The 20,964-nt window shown below is 43.5% G+C and overlaps 1 long non-coding RNA gene across 1 annotated transcript in view; it reads left to right on the plus strand.

Moving 5' to 3' along the window:
- The window catches only part of LOC130170011 (uncharacterized), a 40,929-nt gene extending 30,210 nt beyond the window's left edge, over positions 1 to 10,719 (plus strand). Inside the window, exon 3 of the long non-coding RNA XR_008827931.1 lies at positions 10,512 to 10,719. This is a non-coding gene — a long non-coding RNA (uncharacterized LOC130170011). The remainder of the gene's footprint in view (positions 1 to 10,511) is intronic.
- Positions 10,720 to 20,964: the final 10,245 nt, after the last annotated feature.

The following is a 20,964-nucleotide window of genomic DNA, read 5'->3' on the forward strand; positions in this document are numbered from 1 at the left end:
TTAAAATGTTGACTCTGGGGGACAAAAGGATTCAGGTGGGTTCGTGTCCTGGAAGTTCTTCAGTGTTCGTTACGATGAACTGCTCACACTGAACACTCTCCAGGCACTGGAACACTTTACCTCTATGCATAACATCTACTGTGAAGAGTAGATACAGCAATCTGTCTTTTAAGAAAAGACTGTAAGACTTTTAGTGAGTCTTGTTTTGACAGTATCAGCAATTCAGATTACAGATGAAAATTAGGAAACTAAATGGAAAGGATTCATAAATATTTAGTGCTAGTGATTTAATCTGCTGGGTTAAACAAGTGACACATACACACACACATTCGTGCATACATTGCAAACATAAAGACAAACAGACTACACAAGTCAAGGTCCACATGTGGGGACAAAATGGTATGACCCAATGATTGGCTGCATCACAGCAATGTATTAAACCTACTTTGTCTTGATTAAGGATACCTATCACCATCTTAGTCATCTTGATGAACTAAAGCGATCTGATGCAAACTGCGGATCAAAACAAGCTGAGCATTTCTGTTGGTACCAAATGGAGGAGAGAAAAAAAAGAAAGAAACAGAACTTGAACTCAACCCGTGCATCTGTTGTTTTTTCCTAAGTTCTAGGAAAGCTGGGGAATGGGAAGAAGGCCGACTGAAGCCTTGCTTTTCCTCCTCCTTTCAGCCCAGACTTCTTCACTGCTTCCACTGACCCCTCCTCTTTTAGGCAATGCTGAAAACACTGGAATATGCAGCCAAATCAAACAATGGTGGGTCCCATTGCTAAGCAGTGTCTAGAAGGACTGGGCCGTCCTCCAAGCCTGTGGTCACTGGAAACACTGGTGAATGCTGGGATAATACTAGGCTTTAACAGAAGCAGCACTCTTCCCCCCTCCACCCACATGCACACGCTGACACACTGTGCGTGTAGACACACACACGGACACTAAAGCGTGCACAAAGGCGCGCTGCGGCCTGGCTGCTCATCACTGACTCCTATATTGCTGAGTTCTGATGCAACACCAGCTGTAGAGGCTCATTTGTTGATCGAACTCAACATGTAGACACGTCAAACTGTTCCTGAGTCCTTAGCTATGATGATGCACATCTTCACACTGTATTCCAAGCCCAGAGGGGTGAGGTCACCTGTCCACAGTGAGGTCAGACTGTGACTGTGGTACTGTATGAGGTGGCTCTGGTGTCTGTCCAGGACTCCATTCAATCAATGGGCTGCAAGTTCATCCTCTAATTACTGCAGTGGGCGCCCCTCGCCTCCTCTCGGCAACTTATCAATAACACACTTCCACTTCTTCCCCGGGAGCCATAAATCTTTGGTGCTGAGCCTCCTTCAGTCTCCAAGTAAACGGCCTAGAGGAAGCCTGGACACATGTGTTAACAATCGTTGACAGGTCTCCCCCCACCTCGGGTAAAGGCCGTTGGAGAAGGGAACATGTTTACATTTTCTTGTTGCTCCACTGACTTAACAACATTGCTGTTTGTCTCCATAGTTCTTGTTTCACTCTGTATCTTTACCTCTCCCCGTGTTTCCTCCCTGTGCTACTTCTCTCTCTCTCTCTCTCTCCTCTCTCTCTCTCTCTCTTTCTCTCACCCTCCCCCTGTCTCCCTTTCTGTGTCTCTCTGTCGTTGTCTCACTGTTTCTGTCTCTATATGGTCTTTTCTATTCTTTCTCTCTCTCTCCCTCCCTCTCTCTGCCTCTGTTTCTCTGCCAGAGGGGCCAGGATTATGTCTAGAGTAGGGGGAGATAACCTGTAGGCCATGGATGAAGGGATTTGGAAGATGGAAAAGTTTTTTTTTTTTTTTTTTTGTTAAGGTGGGAGGGAGGGCAGAACGATGCTGGATGCAGCATGGAGCTGTTGGATTTATCACTGTACGGAAGGTGGGAGAGAGAACGATGCAGGGTTGAAAAGAAGACAACCCACCCAGAGCACATGCTCATCATTCAAATACAGACTTGGTGCTCACGAAATAAGCATCTTATGATATTCATTATAGCCCCAACAACAAAAGGAATTACTGGCTCCTAATCTTAGAACATAGGTAATTCTCAAGGGTCTTCAGTGCTGTGGGAAACTGAAATTTTAACAGCGACAGCCTCTGTTCTATAGATAGAGAAAACTAAGGAGAGAAAGGGGAGTTATAGTTAATGTGAGGGATTAGAGAATGGCTGAAAAAAGCAACAAGGCTTCCTCTCGTCTCTTTTATCTCAAAGGTGCAGCTCCAGAGGGTTGACACGGGGGGGAAAAAAGCCATGTCACGACATTGCATATGCTTATGTGTGCATGCACATTTGTGCACACATGCCAGCATGCACACACACCTATACTCTACCATTTTTATTGGACATTTTCTTTTCATTGTCCTTTCTTTTTTCGTTCTCTACGTAGGTTGAGACAGCACTGAACAATGAGCTTGTGCAGGTTGAGTGATTCCAGCATCCAGGTGATGCTCCCCAGACACATCCCAGTGTGCTGTCCTACACCTGAGAGCTTCTATGGCTTTGAACCCAAACAGGGTGTGGCAATCCCATTACCTGCCTGTCCTCTGCTGTCTCCTCACTGTAGCACGGTAGAAGAACAGGGCTTTAAATGGACAGGTGGTGCTGTAGGCAAGGTGACATGCAGAGGTACAATATACACTGCTGTGTAACCACTTACTATTGAAATTACAGCGGTGTGGTGAGATTTCACAGTACAGGTAGAGGGTGCAGATAATGGAGGTCAAGGCACTGGATGCACCGTGTACCACTGATGGACTCCTCACCACAAGCTGTTTGGCAAAACTTTTTTTTTGTAGAGCTCAAGGATATATGATTGAAAAAAAAAAAACAATTGTAAAGGACACATCCATTTGAATTCTGTCAAAATGAGAAATGCTTAAATGCCCACAAGAATTCTTCTTCAGAATTCGTTCAGATATACACACAGCATGTATGATGAATGATATCTACAGTAGGAACAAAAGATGGCCTTACAGTTAGCAATAATGTACCAAAATAAAACTCCTCAATGCACAGTGCTCAAAGTAATTCTTCATGGAAAGGAAATTTATATTTTAAAAATAATTTACAATAATGAAAATATTTTCCTTCTGAATTTAGAAAAAAAGCTTGTGTCCAGAGTGCTCTCTTAATATTTTCCAGTTTCTTACCCAATAAAAATATGAATTTTTTTTTTCCATGTAAGATGATACTCTTCTTATGAGCTAGGTTGTTTTGTGGATGGTGTCCTACTGTTGTAGCAACCCTGGTGTGTCTATTTTGGAGAAAAAGAAAAAAAATGCTTAAACAAACATGCGTAACTGTTTGTATGAGTGCGTGTAGTGTCTCTATGCGTGTGTGTGTGTGTGTGCTAGAATAAAGTACATATGTGTTTGCATGCTCCAGCAATGTGCAACGCATTAAGTTCTGGCAGTCCCTCCACATGGGCTACATAAGTTTGATTCATATGTACAGTAGTGCTCCAAAAGGCTGGTTTTCTTTCCAGGAGTTGCCAAAGATGACTCACTTTAGCACTCAGGATACTCTGTCGAAGGGACTCTGAATGCTCTTTTCAGACTAAGAGGACAAACAGGGGAGCCAGTGGTCAGTGACAGCAGATACATCTTTGACAGCGAGCCTCCGCTGTGCTACAGTTTCCTGTTTGCTGGATCACAAAGCAGAGCGTCTTGAGAATTTGCCCAGAATTTACTTTCTCTCTTCCATTCCTCGTGTTGTTGTTGTGGTGGATGATGGCAGTGCCTGGAAGTGTGTGGGAGAGAGGAGGTGAGTGCAGACTTGGCACGTGGCCTGACTCCCTGCTGTTCAGAACGTATCACGCCAAGGTTCTTTTAATTAGGCTGATCAAGTGTTTTGTGGGAACTGGACCCATGCTCCATGCCATTAACACATCTTCAAGCACGACTCCCACTCCCCCTCTGCATCTCTTTATCTTTCACATGTTTCCTTTAGGGGTTTTTATCTCCTTTTATTATCACATTAGAGACACTTGCTACTTTTTCCCTCACTGTCTGCCAAGGGATGTTTTTTACCTGAAAAGTGTTGAGATATCACACTGCAGCTAACAATGCAACTAACACTGCTTTTGTTTCTCCTGGATAAACAACAAACTAATAATTGCTGTGTGCATCGCATTCCCGGGCAAATCTGATTTTACAGCGAGTAATTAAGACCAGTTTTCTTACAACATTTTGAAAATTTTCAATAATTTATGTGTATACACAGTGGACAATGAGTTTACAGTACGACCTTCAGAATTTCTTGTGCTTTGCTAAGCATAAACAGTCTGAATGTCTGAGGGCAGTGATAAGAACAGTAGTGATTTCTTTTCCCGATGAAGCACAACTGTTCACTGGACACAAGACATCTGAGCTGCGAAAGTCATAGAGGCCCCTGAAAAAAAAAAGAGCATTTGGAAAGGTAATTTTCTTAATATTTAAAAACATTAGCACTTTCTGATTTTTCTTTTCTTTCTTTATGTTTTGAAAGAAAATAGCACCTGTGCGCTGGCCTCCTGGAGTGTGCTGTCCATCAGCGGGATGTTGTATGCTGCTGTTGTTCAAGGTTGCCACGGTAACTGTCCTCTTTATTTCTTAGGGGGCCCAGAGGCTTTTGGGTTGCATATTTTATGCGTGGAATGTAACTCCCAGAAAGAAGGGGGGTGGGGAGGGGGGAGGGGGGGGGGTGTTCAAAGTACAAGTGGAGCAGCTGATCTTAGAGCATACGTGTGTAAACCCTCTCGTCTCTGGTCTCTCTCTCTGCTGGCTTTGTCACCTCTATGCATATCAACTTAACTGACATGATATAATAACAACTGGAGTCATGGAGTTTGCACCAAGAAACAAATGAGCATTACGGGAAGAGTGTAGCCGAGTGTACTGTTGTGGCTGTGGCACCTTTCTTCCACTGATACAGTTGCCTGCTCTCTACTGACTCCTACAGCATTTCTGCCCTCTGTGTCTGTGCTTTTATTGTGAAACTGTGAATTTATTCAGGCTTTGTTTATATGATCACTCGGATATGTAAAAGCCTTTTGAGCTGACAGAAACACTGACGCATATTAACTAAAATATGTTGGGTAAATACACATGCTCGGCAGAATCATATCAATTAATGATGCCATTTCACTGCTTTACCTGGATAGAGAATGTGATTAAATATAGAGAGCTGCCTAAGAAGAGCTGAATGAAGTAGCGTGAAATTCCTACCGCCAGTAGTAAAGGCTGCATCCTTCTTTCTGATCTTAAACATACACATTCCTATACAAGTTTGTCACACATCAACAAAAACAAGGGGTGGAGGTAATATTTATGGTGCTGGAAAAACATCATTTTCTTTCAAGTGGCATTATGGCACATAAATAATGACCCTGTATGACACATATGGGGTCATTATTTATCAACAGTGTGGACACTCACCACAACCCCGCCTCTCCCACACACACACACACACACACACAAAAAGTAAAATAAGCTAAACCCTCTCGTTACCGACTCAGCGTCCTCTGGGAGTTGTGGAGATGAGATCCTGAGCGGTAACATCCAAAGCCCCCCACCCCAACCACCCCCTCCTCCTCCGCCTCACGGTCCACTGCCCAAGTCCTACCATGAAATACAAGCCTACAGAGGTCACAGTGATTGACCTGTGTCGTAAAACGCCAAGTGTGATGCATGCTCAGACGCTGTCTGTTCACAGATCCACAGCTTGCTGTGTACAGTGTAGCCATGTGGGGCTTGGTAGAGTATGTTTGTGATTGTTTCTGAATTTGTTTGATATTCTTTGGTGAGTGGATCCATCCAAATGGCAATATTTACTCTCCTGCACATGTGTGTCAAATATTTCAGGAGATTGCAAGTTTTTTTCCTTTCTTTCTTTTTTTAAAGTGTTTTTTCAAAGCTTGTACTTCTGTGTTATTTAGATGGATCATTTTATGTGTGGACAGATTTTTAGAGTAAGCATGCCAGTGACTTGCTTTCTCTCTTGCTGAGCTCACTGATCTGCATTGTATATCCTTCCATCCATCCTGTATTGCAGGGATAAGCCGTGAGGAAATGAGCCGTTGCACAGAAATGCAGTTTCTGTAAAAAGCTAAAACTATTTGAGTAGGTCAAAAGGAGTCTATTCTCTTGTCCTCATCTGTCACCAGTTGTGTCCCTGGTGTGTCTGGCCGGGGTGTATGAAGTCCCATAACACTGGGCTGTGTCTGAACACCATCTAAAGACCAGCACTGGCTCTGTATATAAACACTAAGTAGGAAATGATTTCCAGACCCCACTTTTTTCTCCGTCCACCATACTTGTTTAGTCTCTCCCTTCTTTAACACTTTGTGAAGAGAGAAGATTTAGACATGTATATCTAAGACTTAAGCCCGAGTGGTGCACTACATGATCTTGTATACATCCAGCCCCTTTTTTCAGGCTCCTCTCCTCCTGTCAAGGTGGATGGTAGTCACCGCGGTGGATGTTGGATGTGAATGCAGGAGCAGCATGGTCATCATTGCGGGGCATACAGAGGAGTGGGAGGAAGGACAATAGAGGTGAGCGATCCTCAGGGGGAATCTCACAGGGGTAAATGAAGAAGGGCTGTGTTGCTTTGGTTGAGAGGTCAGTGCTTAGCATGCAGGCGAACTCTTTGTGGAAGCACGTGTAAAGCCTAACCATATCAAGGGAACTCAGAGTGAAGTGTAAGAGTCAGCGTTAGACAGGGCACCTTTTTTTGAGGCGTTGATATGGAATGATAACAGGCGCATACTCACCCAGTTATGTTCATCAGTGAAAATACAGTGGAGGGCTTGCAAGAGCGAAAACCCTGCAATGTCCTCAGTAAAGATGGTGTGCATGGGTTTGTGTGTGTGTGTGCACGAGGTGTGTCCTAATGAAATTCAGTATTGATCTGGGCAAAATAGACTTTATACATCATTCATGCTCTCTATCAATCACACCCTGCTAAGTTTTCCAAAGCTGTTTGTTTTAGAGGAGCAGAAAGAAAAAAAAAAAAAACTCCAAGCAGAGCAATAATTACTTTGAAGAGATTGTTTTAAAGTCTTTCCTTTAGCCTTTTCTCAAGGTGTAACAAGCTTATCTGTCAAAGACAATGTCTATTGAATGAACTGCTTAATTTGAAATTGATTGAGGTTCTTTTTGGTTTAGGTGGGGAAAAACTCTTTTCCGCAGACCTGATAGAGACTTGGGAATTTAAAGCCCCGCCAAAAGACAGGTCACATTAAGACAAGGCTTAGGTGGGAGAGGTGTATCCCTGACGAGATAAAGACACATTCGTTAGTGTGGAACAACATTGAAGGAACAGTTGAGATAGTGCCATCCTCTCTTTTTGTATGGTTTGGTGGATGTTAGCAAAATCCTATAGGGTGGATACAGACAAAAAGCAAAGAAAATAAACACAGGACGTGGTAACCTGACACAGGAAACCCAGTGAATGCTGGGAGTGAGCAGTGAACCGTACTTCCTGTAGGACAGCACAATGGCAAGCGGTGGCCCCAGATTCCTAAAAGAGGCTGTAGTCGCAGGGACAAGGAAGGGCAGCCTGTGTCCTCCGGTCCAGGGCTGATAAGAGCATAGATAGAAATGGCATTTATGTCCCTCTCACTGCTTTGGGAAAACAAAACATCCTGAGGTTGCCGTGGTTACCCGTTTCATTAAACATTAAAGAGCAAATAGCAAGTGAAAACATTCAGTCCAGAGTTTTGTCACATGTCCAAGCGGTCCAGAATACATGTTTGTGTCACCAAATGGTTCCTTTGTCTCTGGGACATGGAAGACAAACACTTCCACTGGGTAGGAAACCAACCTTCTTCACAGAGTGTCTCCAACACTTGGCATCTCTCTTGTTTTTCTGCTGGTTCTGTCACTCCCTTCACTCGGTTTGCCTCCTCCATCAAAGACATCCTCTAGGATTTTATGGAAGATTGCAGTTTGTGGACTGGTGATCCTTCAGCGGTTTCCGCCACCTGCCTTTTTGAGTAGTGGGAGACAATCCTCTTCTTTTAAGATGATGCTGCATTTACAGCATTTTTGAAAGAAGTGGAAGACCTGGATGAAATTTTACAACTTCTTGCGGGGTTAAAACGATAAAACATTGTCACTGTCCACATTTGAACATGATGTACTGTTCCTCTTGAATCAAGCAATCAAGCACCAGTTTTTTTTTTTTTTTTTTTTTTTTACTTTATGTAAGAAACCTCTCTGGCATCCTGCAGCTGGCATCGTTGGTAGCATTAGTGTAATAAAAGTCATAATTTTAACTTTTATTATGTTAAACTGCCAAGATCAGTGGATTCACTGCTTTATTTGCTGCTCTGTTGATGAACTTCCTGATATAGGGTGCCACAAAAACTCTTATTACTTCTAGAAAAATTACACAAATGTTTTTCATGGTTGGCAGCTCATACTTACTGTAAATCCAATGTTAGACATCTTCTTTGTGCAGCAGCTTCTGCACAGTGAAGGCATTTTTACACAGAGGCCAAACCATGCAAGTTGCTCCACATTGCCATTGTGCTGCCCTCTCAATGTAAAGATGACCATTTGTAACTCTTTACAGTTACAACATTAACTATGAACTAATATTAGCAGCTAATCTTTACATGAGCACATACCCTGATGCATGAAAAGCATTAATGAGCTTAACAGCAATTAAACTGATGCTAGTTACAGAGACTGTCGCTGAAGCATCAGCAGAAACACCACCCACCATGTGTAGCCCTCCTTCTGACCTACTCAGGTAAAGACTTGCGAGTCTACCTGTGCGACTCCACCAAGCAAGGCCACTGACAAGATAAACAGTCCTATTTACCCTGAGTACCTAAACTTCTTCCATACTTAACACTGTGTGCCTGGACCCATTCCTGTGGTCTCCTGTATACAATAAGTAAGCATCTCCATGCTAAAAGACAAAGAAATCTAGCTAATCTCCGGCCCCTTCACCTGGGGGGACTGGGACGGACATGTGGAAGGACAACCACATGTTATACTTTTTGGGGCCTTGCGCTGACCTAGAGGGCTTAGTGAGGGAGGTGGTGAGCTACTGACCCGGACGAGGCAGAGAAGGGCATGAGAGCGATGTGGAGAGTGCTGTGCCATTAACCGAGGGAGAGTGGTTGAGTCTGAGAGGTTCAGAGAATTGGCGATTGATGGCCGCCACCTTTTCAGTAAAGAACGAGGCAAAGATACGGGCTGAGAGGTCCAGTGGATTAAGTATGCCCTTTGGATTAAAAACCAGTGGCTGAAAGTAACTACTCAAGTGCTGTACTGACATACAGTTCTGATGTACTTGAATAATTCTACTTTCTGCTACTTCATGCATCTGCTCAGCTACAAATCAGAGGCAGGAATTATCCTTTTTATTCTACTACATTTATTTCATCATTTTAGTTTTAATACTAGTTAATTATCAGATTCACATTAATGATATATAATTATAGGTTAAAATAAGATAACACTCTTTATTGAGACTTTATTGATCCCCAGGGAAATTCAGAAGCTACCCAGCAGTATATAAAGTAATTAAAATTGGCCCCTCCTTTACTAGCTAAAATATTAAAGTGATGGACACATTAATACATTAGTAATTATAATCCAGTAACATAATATATATATTACTCTGAAGTGGGCAATTTTGCATAATGACTACTTATACTTTTAGTACTTTAAGTGTTTCTACACTGTGGTGTTGATACCTTTACTAAAGTACAAGAACTGAGTGCTTCTTCCACCACTGCCTAAAACCATATGAATTAGTCACTAAGCAGCATTATCCTGTTCGGTAACTTGGCTGCTAATAAAAAAAGGAGCATGATGAAGTAAGTATGTCTATCTGCAGATCTGACAGAGCGTCTGTGACTGCTCCACCCTTCCTCCTCCTCCCTTCATCCTTCCCCACTGACCTCTCTCTGTCTTCTCCCACGCGTAACACTGTCAAACATTCTTGTTTTGTGGCAAAATTGTTTCAGTGGCACTGATTATCCCAGCAGGTATAATACAAATAACTCGCTTGTGGATTAAGATTTGGATTAACAGAACATTGAATATGCATACAGAGGATTGAATAAAAACTGTAAACACATGTGATATTATTTCAGCCCATATATGGTGAGTGTGACTTTCCACCCAACTTGATATGTTTAAGGTAGTTTGTCTGTGTAGAGTCAGGAGATGAAAGGCTTACTCCAAATAAAAAATCAATCTTTTCCACAAGAGAGAAACATTAGCCAGGTATTTAAACATATTGATATGAGTACTACATCTGTTCAAAGTGAGCAGGGTGGGCTTCCCCCCCCCCCCCCCCCCCCCCCCCCCCCCCACGCACACATGCACATACACACAAACTCAAGGCACAGGAATGGTGCATGATTTTTTCTAAATGCCATGTCTTTGTTCCTTTTCCATGATACCCATAAAAACCAACTGAAAAAAAAAATGGAAGTGGGATGTCTGTGCTTCTTATCTGGCTGTTTTGTTTTGTTGTTGACCCCATAGCGTGAGTGTATATTCACGGCCAGTTCCTGCAGGCCTTCCCCGTCAAACCAGGCATGCGTGTTGGCTCGCCCACACCTATCTGCGGCATTGTCCATTCAATATGATTATCGCTGACCCACACCGCCTCCTGTCTCCGGGGCTCACATGAACCAGTGCTTCCTCCAAGGAAGGAAATGTTCGTTACCCACAGGCAAGTGTCACACGACTACACTGTACAGACCCAAAAAGGCAAGTTTGACTGAAAAATTCATATGTAAACTGATCTCTCTCTCTCTCTTTCTCTCTCTCTCTCTCTCTCTCTCTCTCTCCCTCTGCACTTTCACCAAGGAATCCAAATTATTCCAAGTTTATTCACATAGGCATAAATGTAAGCCACTTGAGCAACATATTGTAATCACTAAGTTATCTCTTGAAAGCTCTTACTTCTATCCTTCTCCCTCCCCTTCTCTCTTCCTCTTTCTCTTCGACACACACATACACACTGACACATGCACAAACAGTTGGGCAGTGGGACTATGAGGGAGAGGGAGATCATTTGTCTCAATCTGCAGTGATGATAGTTTATCAGAGGCTGGAGGAGTGGAGTGGGAGCAGGTGGTGGAAGCAGGCTTTGTAAAGAGACCACAGTAATCAGATCTGCAGCTCAGCTCGGAGCTGGAGGAGTCCAGCGCTGACCTACCAACCAACCAAACAATTGCACTGGGTTAGCTTCCCCCCACCTGGATTCCTGGGCGGCCAATGAGACGTTGCGGACAGTGGGCCATGGAGGCAGGACCCACAGTCACTGTCTTCGACCTGGACCTTCCAGGGGGTGGAGCTCCCAGCATTCAACCTTAAATGTGACTAACCAATTTAAGAGAACTTACAGTACATTACAGTGGTCTCTACTTGCTAAAAAAGTTATTGTATCCCTACAATTTCTATAATTTCTTTTTCCTATAAACTGTATGGAATTCATTTAATAGCATTTAATGCGTCAACTGTTTCACACTGAGTTGCTTCTCCTCGCCTCATACTCTCATAGTCTTTCTATTTCTCTCTGACCCATCCACTTGTGGCAACAATAGATGGTCTTTCTCTCATTCATACAGTGTAGTGTATAGTAATACTGTGGTGGTTGCTATAGCAACCCTCTAGTCAGACGATCTCATTACTGGCCCTTAGACATTTCTTTCTCACTCACTCTCTAAGGAATTACCACTTTTCATTATGATTTCCCTCCCCTCTCTCCCAACTACCCCTCCTTCTTTATCTCTGTCTCCCCCTCTCTCCCTCATCCTTCCCCCCTCAAAGGTCAGATGTCCTCCATGGTGGGGAGAGAGGAAATCTGTAAAAGCGTTGAGGTCTATTCAGTAACCCCCGTCCTCCCCCTCCGATTGCACCCCACAATCATTCTGTTCCTTTCTATAGCTGCAAAGAAAGGAGCCAGAAAAGAAGGGAGGGAAGAGAGGAGCCTTGAGTCTGCTTTTCTTTAGAGCACATTTTAAAATCTGTTTCTTTTTTCTGCCCTTCTCTTTTCTCTCCTCAAAGCTTCCTTTTGTGTGGAAAATAGCTCCTTGAACTGATGGTGGAGTAGTGGTCTGTGTTGACTTTTTAAAAATGTTCCTGTCCACAGTCAATAGCCCATAAATTCACGCACACACACGCGCACACATACATTCACTTTGTGCACACATATATTCACATGACATTCACACATATGGATGTGCATGCAACTTTGAACAAATTGTTGCTCATGCACGTATGCATCTTTTCAGGTAAATACACATATATATACACTCACTTAGCTTTTTCCGATATTTACCAAAGCACATATAATGTATTTTACAGTAATATTTATCAATTCAATATTATTTGTATACAGACACTTCTGAAAATATGCATTTTGCATTTACATACTGGTTCAGAGGCTCCAAACAATGTTACAGTAACAAGCTACATTGTTGCAGAGTCAAACCAAAGACACACAAAAGTTGTACATCATAAGGGATGGTTTGTTATTAAATGGTGTTACTCAAGGGACAGTTGTTGTTATACTTCATCATACAACATGCAGTTGTAGAGCACCGACATTGATAGTTAAAAAAAAAAAAAGGGATGTTAATGTCCATAATGCCAAAAATACTCAGAGTACACAAAAAAAATAGTTAACAAGGCAACTCCCAGTTGAATCCATTATTATAGTAACAAAGATGGCAGAGCCTGTCCTACCTCACACTTGATCTCTCTGCTGTATTTCAAACTTTCACTCTTTCATTTTCCGTCTGCTACAAAGGGACAGTGGACAGTGGGCAGATCCATAAGCCCTATTGCTCCATCTTGCATTGATCCATATGGGGCTCTATTCAACTGCATTGGCCGCACAATTGATCCCGGCCTCTCTGCTGTGGTAAACATTTTACTCGGCTTGCCTCCATCCTGATCAATAGCCTTCTTTTAATAATGTATCTCATTGATCAGTTTGGCCCCTGAGTAAATTGATCAATTATTTTAATCCTTTTTTTTTTTTTTTTGGTGTGGTGTCAAATGAGGGGCAAACTAGTCTCGGTTAAACGCCCGGCCCCTCTCTGTGCTGCTATACTGAGTCTTCACATAATCTGCCCTCTTTAGAGGTTATATAATTCCAAATATGCTGGTCCATTAAATCATGTCACTATGATATGAATGTTAAAGAGTCAGAGATTATCAGTGTTTCAGAACAGAAGTGATACGCAAGCATTGTATTTTAGTTCTGAATAGGATGTAATTAATCATTTCCTTTTTATTATGTACTGTCAACAGATAAAACAGACAACTTCTTTTGAAAGCTGCGTGTAAGGTGGTATAGTTGCTGTGTTTTCTTTGTGACTGGCTGCGTGCTGATCAGGCTGTATCTCTCCACCTTCATCCCTGTGATGGATTTCAAGGGCATTGGTCATCAGCATTGGTGAGGTAAAGGCACTCCACCCACCACATCTCATTACTAGTCCTAATTATCCTGACAAGTCACCATTGGCTTGTGTATGCGCGTGCGTGCGTGTGTGCGCACGTGTGTGTCTTGACTTCACAGACACAAACAAAGCTGTAAGAGCACACAGGAGCACACATGCATTTATTCTTGGCACAGACACAAGCATAGACTGAATGCACAGACATAAAACAGCGAAGCAGCGGATCAATAGCCAGCTTGTGTCCCTGACTTCATGGAAGGCAGCAGAAAAGGTATTTGAAATCCAAAGAGTTATCAGAGGCAAGAGAAAACAGGGAGGAGGCAAAGTCTTTGTTAGTTTGACCTTGCTGAGATTTATCTTCTGTGCAGATATTTTCACAGATTGGCCAGGATAACACCGGGCAAGTTTAAAATGGAACAAAAGAATCGCAGCTACTCCAATACTTGATCATTAGACTTATGAAACCCCTTCCCCTCTCTTATGCTAATGCACACAAGCATAAACATATTCATTTCTGGCAGATTCTCTTTGATCTGCCCATGTTTCCACCAGGATTTGCTGTCTCTGCTTTGCCTCCCGGCAGGTTAGGGAACAGAGGATTCCCATGGCAATCAGGAGCTGATCAGGTGTGGTGAGTGTCGCCATGTTGAGTGCTAGCTCATTAAAGTCTCATCTTCATACTCTTCCCCCCACCTATCTAAGATGACGTGACAGAGCCTATGGCACTTTGAATACCCCCCCCCCCCCCCCCCCCCCCCCCCCCCCCCACTAGCCACACCAAAATGCTCTGATGATCATCTGTCACCGGTGTACAATGCTTCACTACTGCTTGCTCGCTCTTCCAGAACACAGGTGTGAAGTATGAGCAGCGTGGAGCTGAAGTTTTTCTATGAAACAACAGTCGCCTTTTCATGCTATTTTCATGCACCATCCCAGTGGATGCACTTCGCTTCCCAGATCATGCTAAATGTTTGACAGCTGCTACGGACATTAGCAAAGATATGAAACCAGGGAAAGCACAGAAACAGAGGGACTGCACATGGTTTGCATTATTTGTGAAGAGGTTTTGTAAATCTATTAAAAGCAACTTTCAAATACAGATGGGCTAAATTTAAAGAACAAGCAGGGAAAACATGAATCGAAAGCTGATTTACACTGCATTACGCTGGCTGGTGTAAGATTTGTGTGTGCAAACAGAGCATGCGTCTATGTGTGTGTATTTGACAGTGTTGGTGTGCGCTATTGTGTGTGTCTATAGAGAGAGCGCTAATTGTAAAGGATGTGGCAGGTTAAGATAAGGTTATCTTGACGCAGTGAAACGTCTGAGAGAGAAGGCCAGAGCTTGCAGACGGAATTAGATTGATTAGAGGAGCCATATTTGGGCCACAGTGCTATTTCCAGATAGCCCTCGGTGAGCCTCATCCCCTGCGCCTGGCCTGGCTGTGCTTTCGTCCTCACCCTCACCCCAGCTCTCTCTCCCTGACACTCCTGCTGTGCAGCAGGACAGCTGATAGTGCCACAGGCTGTCACTCACGCACTAACTGACTGGCCACTGCAGGGCTGAGATAGTCCCATAGAGTCCCCCTCTGACATCCACAGTCAGAAAAAAATAGAGGAGAATAATAAAAAGCAACAATGTATGCGCCGCTGCAAGAGAGCATTCCCTTCTCGGTGCAAAACTGTGTCTTCTGATTAGACTTTAAGGGCTCAACACTCAATTCAGCTTCATGTGTAGCAGAGTGTAACTTAGCCTGAAGTTTTTCATTTCAATTTTGCCGTCTTTTTCATTCTTAAGACCTCGGGGTAAACTGATTCTTGCTGCAACTCTGTGGTTTTAAAGGAGAAAAAAAGAATTCTCATCATATAGACTTCATATTAGTCGAGGATGTGGCGAGGAAGTCAATCCCAAAAAATCCAGCACTCAATTCCTGCCATCAGGATCCTCCATTAGCCAAGCATTAGAAACAAATTAACTCTTCTCAGTTGAATGGCTTGTCAGAGGAAGTGTGGGAAAATCCTCTATTAGGCAGGAGTTAAGTGCCTATTGGAAAGCTGGAGATGGAATCCTGCCTAATAAAGGAATAGTCAACCATTGGAACGCCGGCTGAATGGAGGAGAAGAAGTGCTAATTAAGAGAACAAAGTGTCGTCTTACAGGCTGGTCCATTAATGTGAGTTTTAGGGCTCATCTCACTGGCATCCCCTGATTTCCTGAATATGACAAGGTTGTGTGTGATTGCATGTGTGTGTGTACTCTGCGTATGAAAGAGAGCGATAAAATTTGTTTATTTCGGGTGGTGGTGACAGTGTGTAAACAGATAAATTATGAATCCTCACTGGTCCCAGAGGCCACACTTTTTTAGACTAGGCTAGTCTCATCTCCGAATTTGACATGTCGTAAGCCGTGCAATGAACACGCTGCTCCGAAACTATTTGGGGCGTTATGTCTCAGATGAGCTGAGCCAACTCAAACCACAGCTCCAGTCTCCTCTGCCTCACAAGTGCTGAGCATTTTCCAATTTTCAAGCTGTGAAAAGTGAGAGGGATGGCGAAACAGCGTCATGGACCGAACCGGGCGGAGACTCAAAATAAACTCACGCAGGCTTGGCTGAGTACGGGCTCCATCTCTGTTTATCTTAGTGAGAGTGAGCATGGGAGCCCAATGATGAAATCAAAAAAGGGAGGAAAAAATTAAACAGAGTTGAACAGGCCAGTGTATTTGGTTGGGGTTGCCATGGTGATGGAGTGCATGGATGCAGATAAACAGCACGTTGAGTACTCAGGGAGGAATGCAGCCCTTCTGCCTGCGGTTTGGAGAGGAGGTTAACACTTCTCTTTCTCAACAGCTTCGCCACTCAACAACATATGGGACCGAGGGGGGAGCAGGAGGGGAGATTGCACTTTAATTGCACACATCCAGGGATAAAAGGGAATGTGTAGAAATATTTGGAAAAATCCTGAGAAAAAAGGGAGCGATGTGTAACGGTCGATTGCATATTATGGCACAAGTTGTTTCAGTGTTTTCACTTTAAAATTGGAATCAGTGAAAGAGAATATGGGGAAAAATTAAAAATGAGAAACAGAGAATGGACTATGGAAAATTACAGAATAGATTTCTGCTGTTCTCAGGATGAAGGTTTGACTCTCCTGGATGGCCTTCCCCAGTACAGCAGATTGCACTTGGAGCAACCTGTGAAGTAAGTGAAGTAACCTGTCATCATTCCTCTTGGAGCGAGTGCAGTGATCGGAAGAAAAAAAAAGAAAAAAAAAAAAGAAGCTGATTTGTTCAGTTATATTAAAAGTTACAAGGGTGGGAAGGAGTTATGGATAAGCAGGTGGGAATGGTGGCAAGTAGAGAGAGAAAGGGGGAGAAAGAAGGGAGATGGTAAGGAGAAGCCAATTTGGTGAGGAATGGTGGCTGTGGCTTGCTGATAAGAGGCTCTCCTTCTCAGCTCCCCCTGACAGAATGGGGAGGCCTTGTCTGTCGCCCCATTAGCAGCCATACCTACAAGGCGCAGCCTTCTCTACATGGCCGGCCTTCAATAGAGGGCAGAAATGGAAAATGGCTACTTAACCAATGATTACCTGATTGAAAGGTACCTGTCATGGGAGGGAAGGGGCCAGGAGAATAGAAGGGACATGTGGGGGAGGAGAGGAGTGAGTGATTTTGGTCCTGTCTCTGCACTGAGACGAACGTGTTACTGTGAGATTAAACCAGGAGTGTGTGTTTATTAAAGCCATGTACAGGGGGGAAGGGACAGAGGGGGTGGGGTGGGGGGGTTGAGAGACGAGGTAAGAAAATTATAGACAACTGTACTGGGGGGGGGGGGGGGCAGTGGAGGAACCAAAAGCTTTGAGTCCAGTACAGAGCAAGAAAAAACGACCCTATCCATACCTCTTTACTTGTATGGATAACTTTGTGTTCTTTGCCTGCTTTTCTAATATTTTATTTATGGACTGCATTCAGGTGGTTTATTAGTGTTTCATACAGAGCCGGTTGAGAAGTCCACAAATCATAGAGAGAATAGAAATGCCATGCTTAGCTGCAGTCCCTCCTAATCAGAAAAACAATTCTCCTGGTATTACTGTTAATCAGAGCGCTGCTCCATCACTGCAGAGCATTCACCTGTAGTTTCTTTTCCAGCATAATGGCTGCTTTTATTCTCTTCTCTAATTGCTTGTCGTATCTGTCCCTCTGGCTCTTTGTTTCCACGAGTCGCTCTTATCACCTCACTCTGCTACCATCCACCAGTGTCACGCAAACCACAACACTTCTGCCCAGATCTTTGCGAGGGATGCCCTAAGCCGCGGCATTTTTAATGGTCCCTGTAGGCCTGGCCCACAGTGCCATATGAGTGGCTTTATGGAAGCTATTATTAGTGTTTACTCACTGGCACTTACTGGGTCGACAAGCGTCCTGTGTCTCTCCATGTGCAGTGAGGCACTGTAACCCTGACTTCTGATTTTAATGTTATGGGTACCGCTATGGCTCCGTCTCTTTGCTCAATCGTTAACTCTGTGACCATTTTATGGGGTATTAATTGAGTTATAATTTTGACTCAATGAAACCATGTAAGAGTTTAATGCTGTTTTAACTTGGGATCTAATTGAAAACAGGCACTAAGCTCTCACGCTTGACACGGTGTCCAATATGACGGAGATGAACTGTTTTTAAAGTTCTATTATTTATTCTTCATTCGACGTGTAAAATAAATAGACACCCCCCTTAACACAACAAATGTACAGGTCAGCATCGGCACACAGATATATTTTTGCTAACCTTTAACTTAAAACATGAAGACAAATAGTTAAGACACGAACATGTGCACTCATGCATGCACATGCACAAAGGGAGCGAGTCAGAGAGAGGCTTGGATGGCGCTGTGGACTGATCACATTACCTCATCTCACATGTATTTCAGAGGCCTGAAACCTGATATGCATGCAATTGTTATTTTAAATCACCGTCTGGGAAAGTTGGACCCAAGGTCTATGGAGTCACTAACCCTAGGGGGTGGGGGTTTGAGAAGGGGGAGGTGCAGAGACTGGATAGGCCACAGGGGCAGGTGGTACATTGTGAACTGATAAGTCTACGGGTGCAGTTTTCAATGAAGCAGGGAAAAGGTCTTAATCATTAAAAACAATCAGTTATCTTTTCAGTCATACTTGTGTCCACAGCATCGCTACAGTTGGCTTCAAACCTGCCGTGCGGGTCTTTTGTCTCCCCCTTCTGGCGGTGAGAGTAAAAAGAAAAAGCCACACCAATGGTCGTCAATGTTTGTCGATCACTTTCTTTTTTAGACAGTAATCTCTTTGATCTGGAGCATCAAAAACTTTTCTTGGACCTTTACTACGTTTTTCTGCCATAAACTCCACGGTACTCCTAATTGCTGTAGGCTACTCTTGTCTTTGTCGCTGCGGTTACTCCCCCGTTCGGCTCTGGCAGACCAATCATTGCCGGTCGACGTGAGGCTCATCGCTACCAGTGCACCAGTGTGGGAATTTCGCCACAGACACTAGATTTAAAACTCCGGTGTACTGTGAAATACGGAGACATTTACCTGGCGCTGATAGGCTTAATCTGCATTGCGTGAACTCATTTGGCAAGAGCTTGAATGTAGCACATGTTCATTTGTATGTAAAAGCATCGCACTCCAGCTTTGAATTAGTGAGGACTGTATTAAACGTAACCGTATGTTTGTTAGGCCCATGATTGCATTGCTGACTGTGTGCGATGAAGTGGTCGGGTAATTTCCCTCCTCTCTTTCTGCTCTCTCTCTCTCTCTTTCTCTCTCTCATCTGCCACCTTATCTCTTCTCTCTATCATGTGTCCCAATCTTTGTCCGTATTTGCACCTGCAAGGTTAATGTGCATGTGAAGGGAGAGAATATTGCATGGCGCTGACTTCAGATCCATAAGAATATATTTTACCTCTCCAGGCTGGACAGGCACCATGCCAGAGGCCACTGCATAACTGCTCCTTCCCTCCTATCTTCAACCCAGGTTAATTAAAGTTCCTCATCCCCCCTCAAAGTATGCTTTTAAACAGAGTGCTATGTGTCATTGGATTGTATTTTAGTCCTTTTAATGATGGACTGTGTGTGTGTGTGTGTGTGTGTGTGTGTGTGTGTGTGTGTGTGTGTGTCCGTCCGTTTGAACGGACAGGCTGAAACATTTCATATCATCAGTCGCAGCACACACGCAACTTATTCTGATGCCCACAATTCCTCTGGACATGCCTCTCACAACAACGTTTACCCTTGATATGTTTGATGAATGAAGTATGTGTTGGATGCACAGTATCAGTGTTTGCAGCAGTAGCAGTGCGTAGTATCCTACATGCCCTTAATGGAGTGATTACTATCAGTTATCCCACCCACACAAAGAAGTTGACGTTGCATCACCTGCATAATGAATTCACCAGAAACTTGCCACTGATTCGGTTTCAAGTAACCCTACACCAGAGGCCAAATGGGAAATACTGTAAAAGAAGAGACTGGGGGTAAATGCGGGAGCTCGACTTGTGGATCTCTCTCTTGAACAAGCAACCAAGCCACAGGCCTTCACATTCCTCTATAATGATGTGTAATACTTTGAATCCACAAGGTTAAGTATGAGTGGAGTGGGATGCCTGCCGGTAGACTTAGATATGGGACTCTGACTCACATTAAGGCAACTTTAGCTCACGACTATCAGTGTTAAGTGTTAATGAGTGGGGATGAACAGTTACCTGGGGGAGAGTCATGCTTATATGCGCACACACACACAATTCGAGTGCACGTGCATGCATGCGCACTCAAAATATATAAGATGTTTCAAACACACAAACATACGCATGTGCATACAAACACAGATCAGAACTGTAACCAGATGAACAGACGTACACACACATACTCCTGCATATCAACAAGTAAATACTTTGTAACAATACGGTGTATGAAATAATGCTATTATGCAAACAAAAACAAACGTGTTGTGTCGAGGCTCGTGGTAATAATCAGCATCAGGAGTTTTTCGGTGCAGCAGAAAAGGGAACTGCCTGTGACCTTCTCTTTTTTAAACTCTCATTTACTTGTCTTTAATTTCTCCTTCTCTTCCTCTTCCATCCCATTGACTCTCTCCAGATCACTGAGCTGTGGCAACTTGCAGGACTGTACTTACTGTAGAATCCATATATAGAATCCATAAGCATTAAACTTTATTTCATTATTTACTTTATTGGAATTGTTGAAACAGGCTCTGAAATCTGCTGTAGGGCAAATAGCTTCTACGAGGATACTGAAGTTAAGTCCTTTTCTCTGCGTTGCAGTTTCACTCACTTTTTCTCCGCCCTTTTTTTTTCTCTCTCCCCTTCTCTCCTTTCCTTCTGTGATTTATTGGATGATGATCCCTTCCTCTTCCTCTAAGGGTGAGCCTGTGCTTTGGGCATCCAGCCAACAGGACCTGCTTTAATTGATGTCAGTAATCTGGTCACCTTGAGAGATAGTTAAAAGGGCAAATCTCTATTAGCTTTAGTTTATGGCG

This window comes from Seriola aureovittata, chromosome 5, assembly GCF_021018895.1.
Source record: "Seriola aureovittata isolate HTS-2021-v1 ecotype China chromosome 5, ASM2101889v1, whole genome shotgun sequence".
NCBI lineage: Eukaryota > Metazoa > Chordata > Actinopteri > Carangiformes > Carangidae > Seriola > Seriola aureovittata.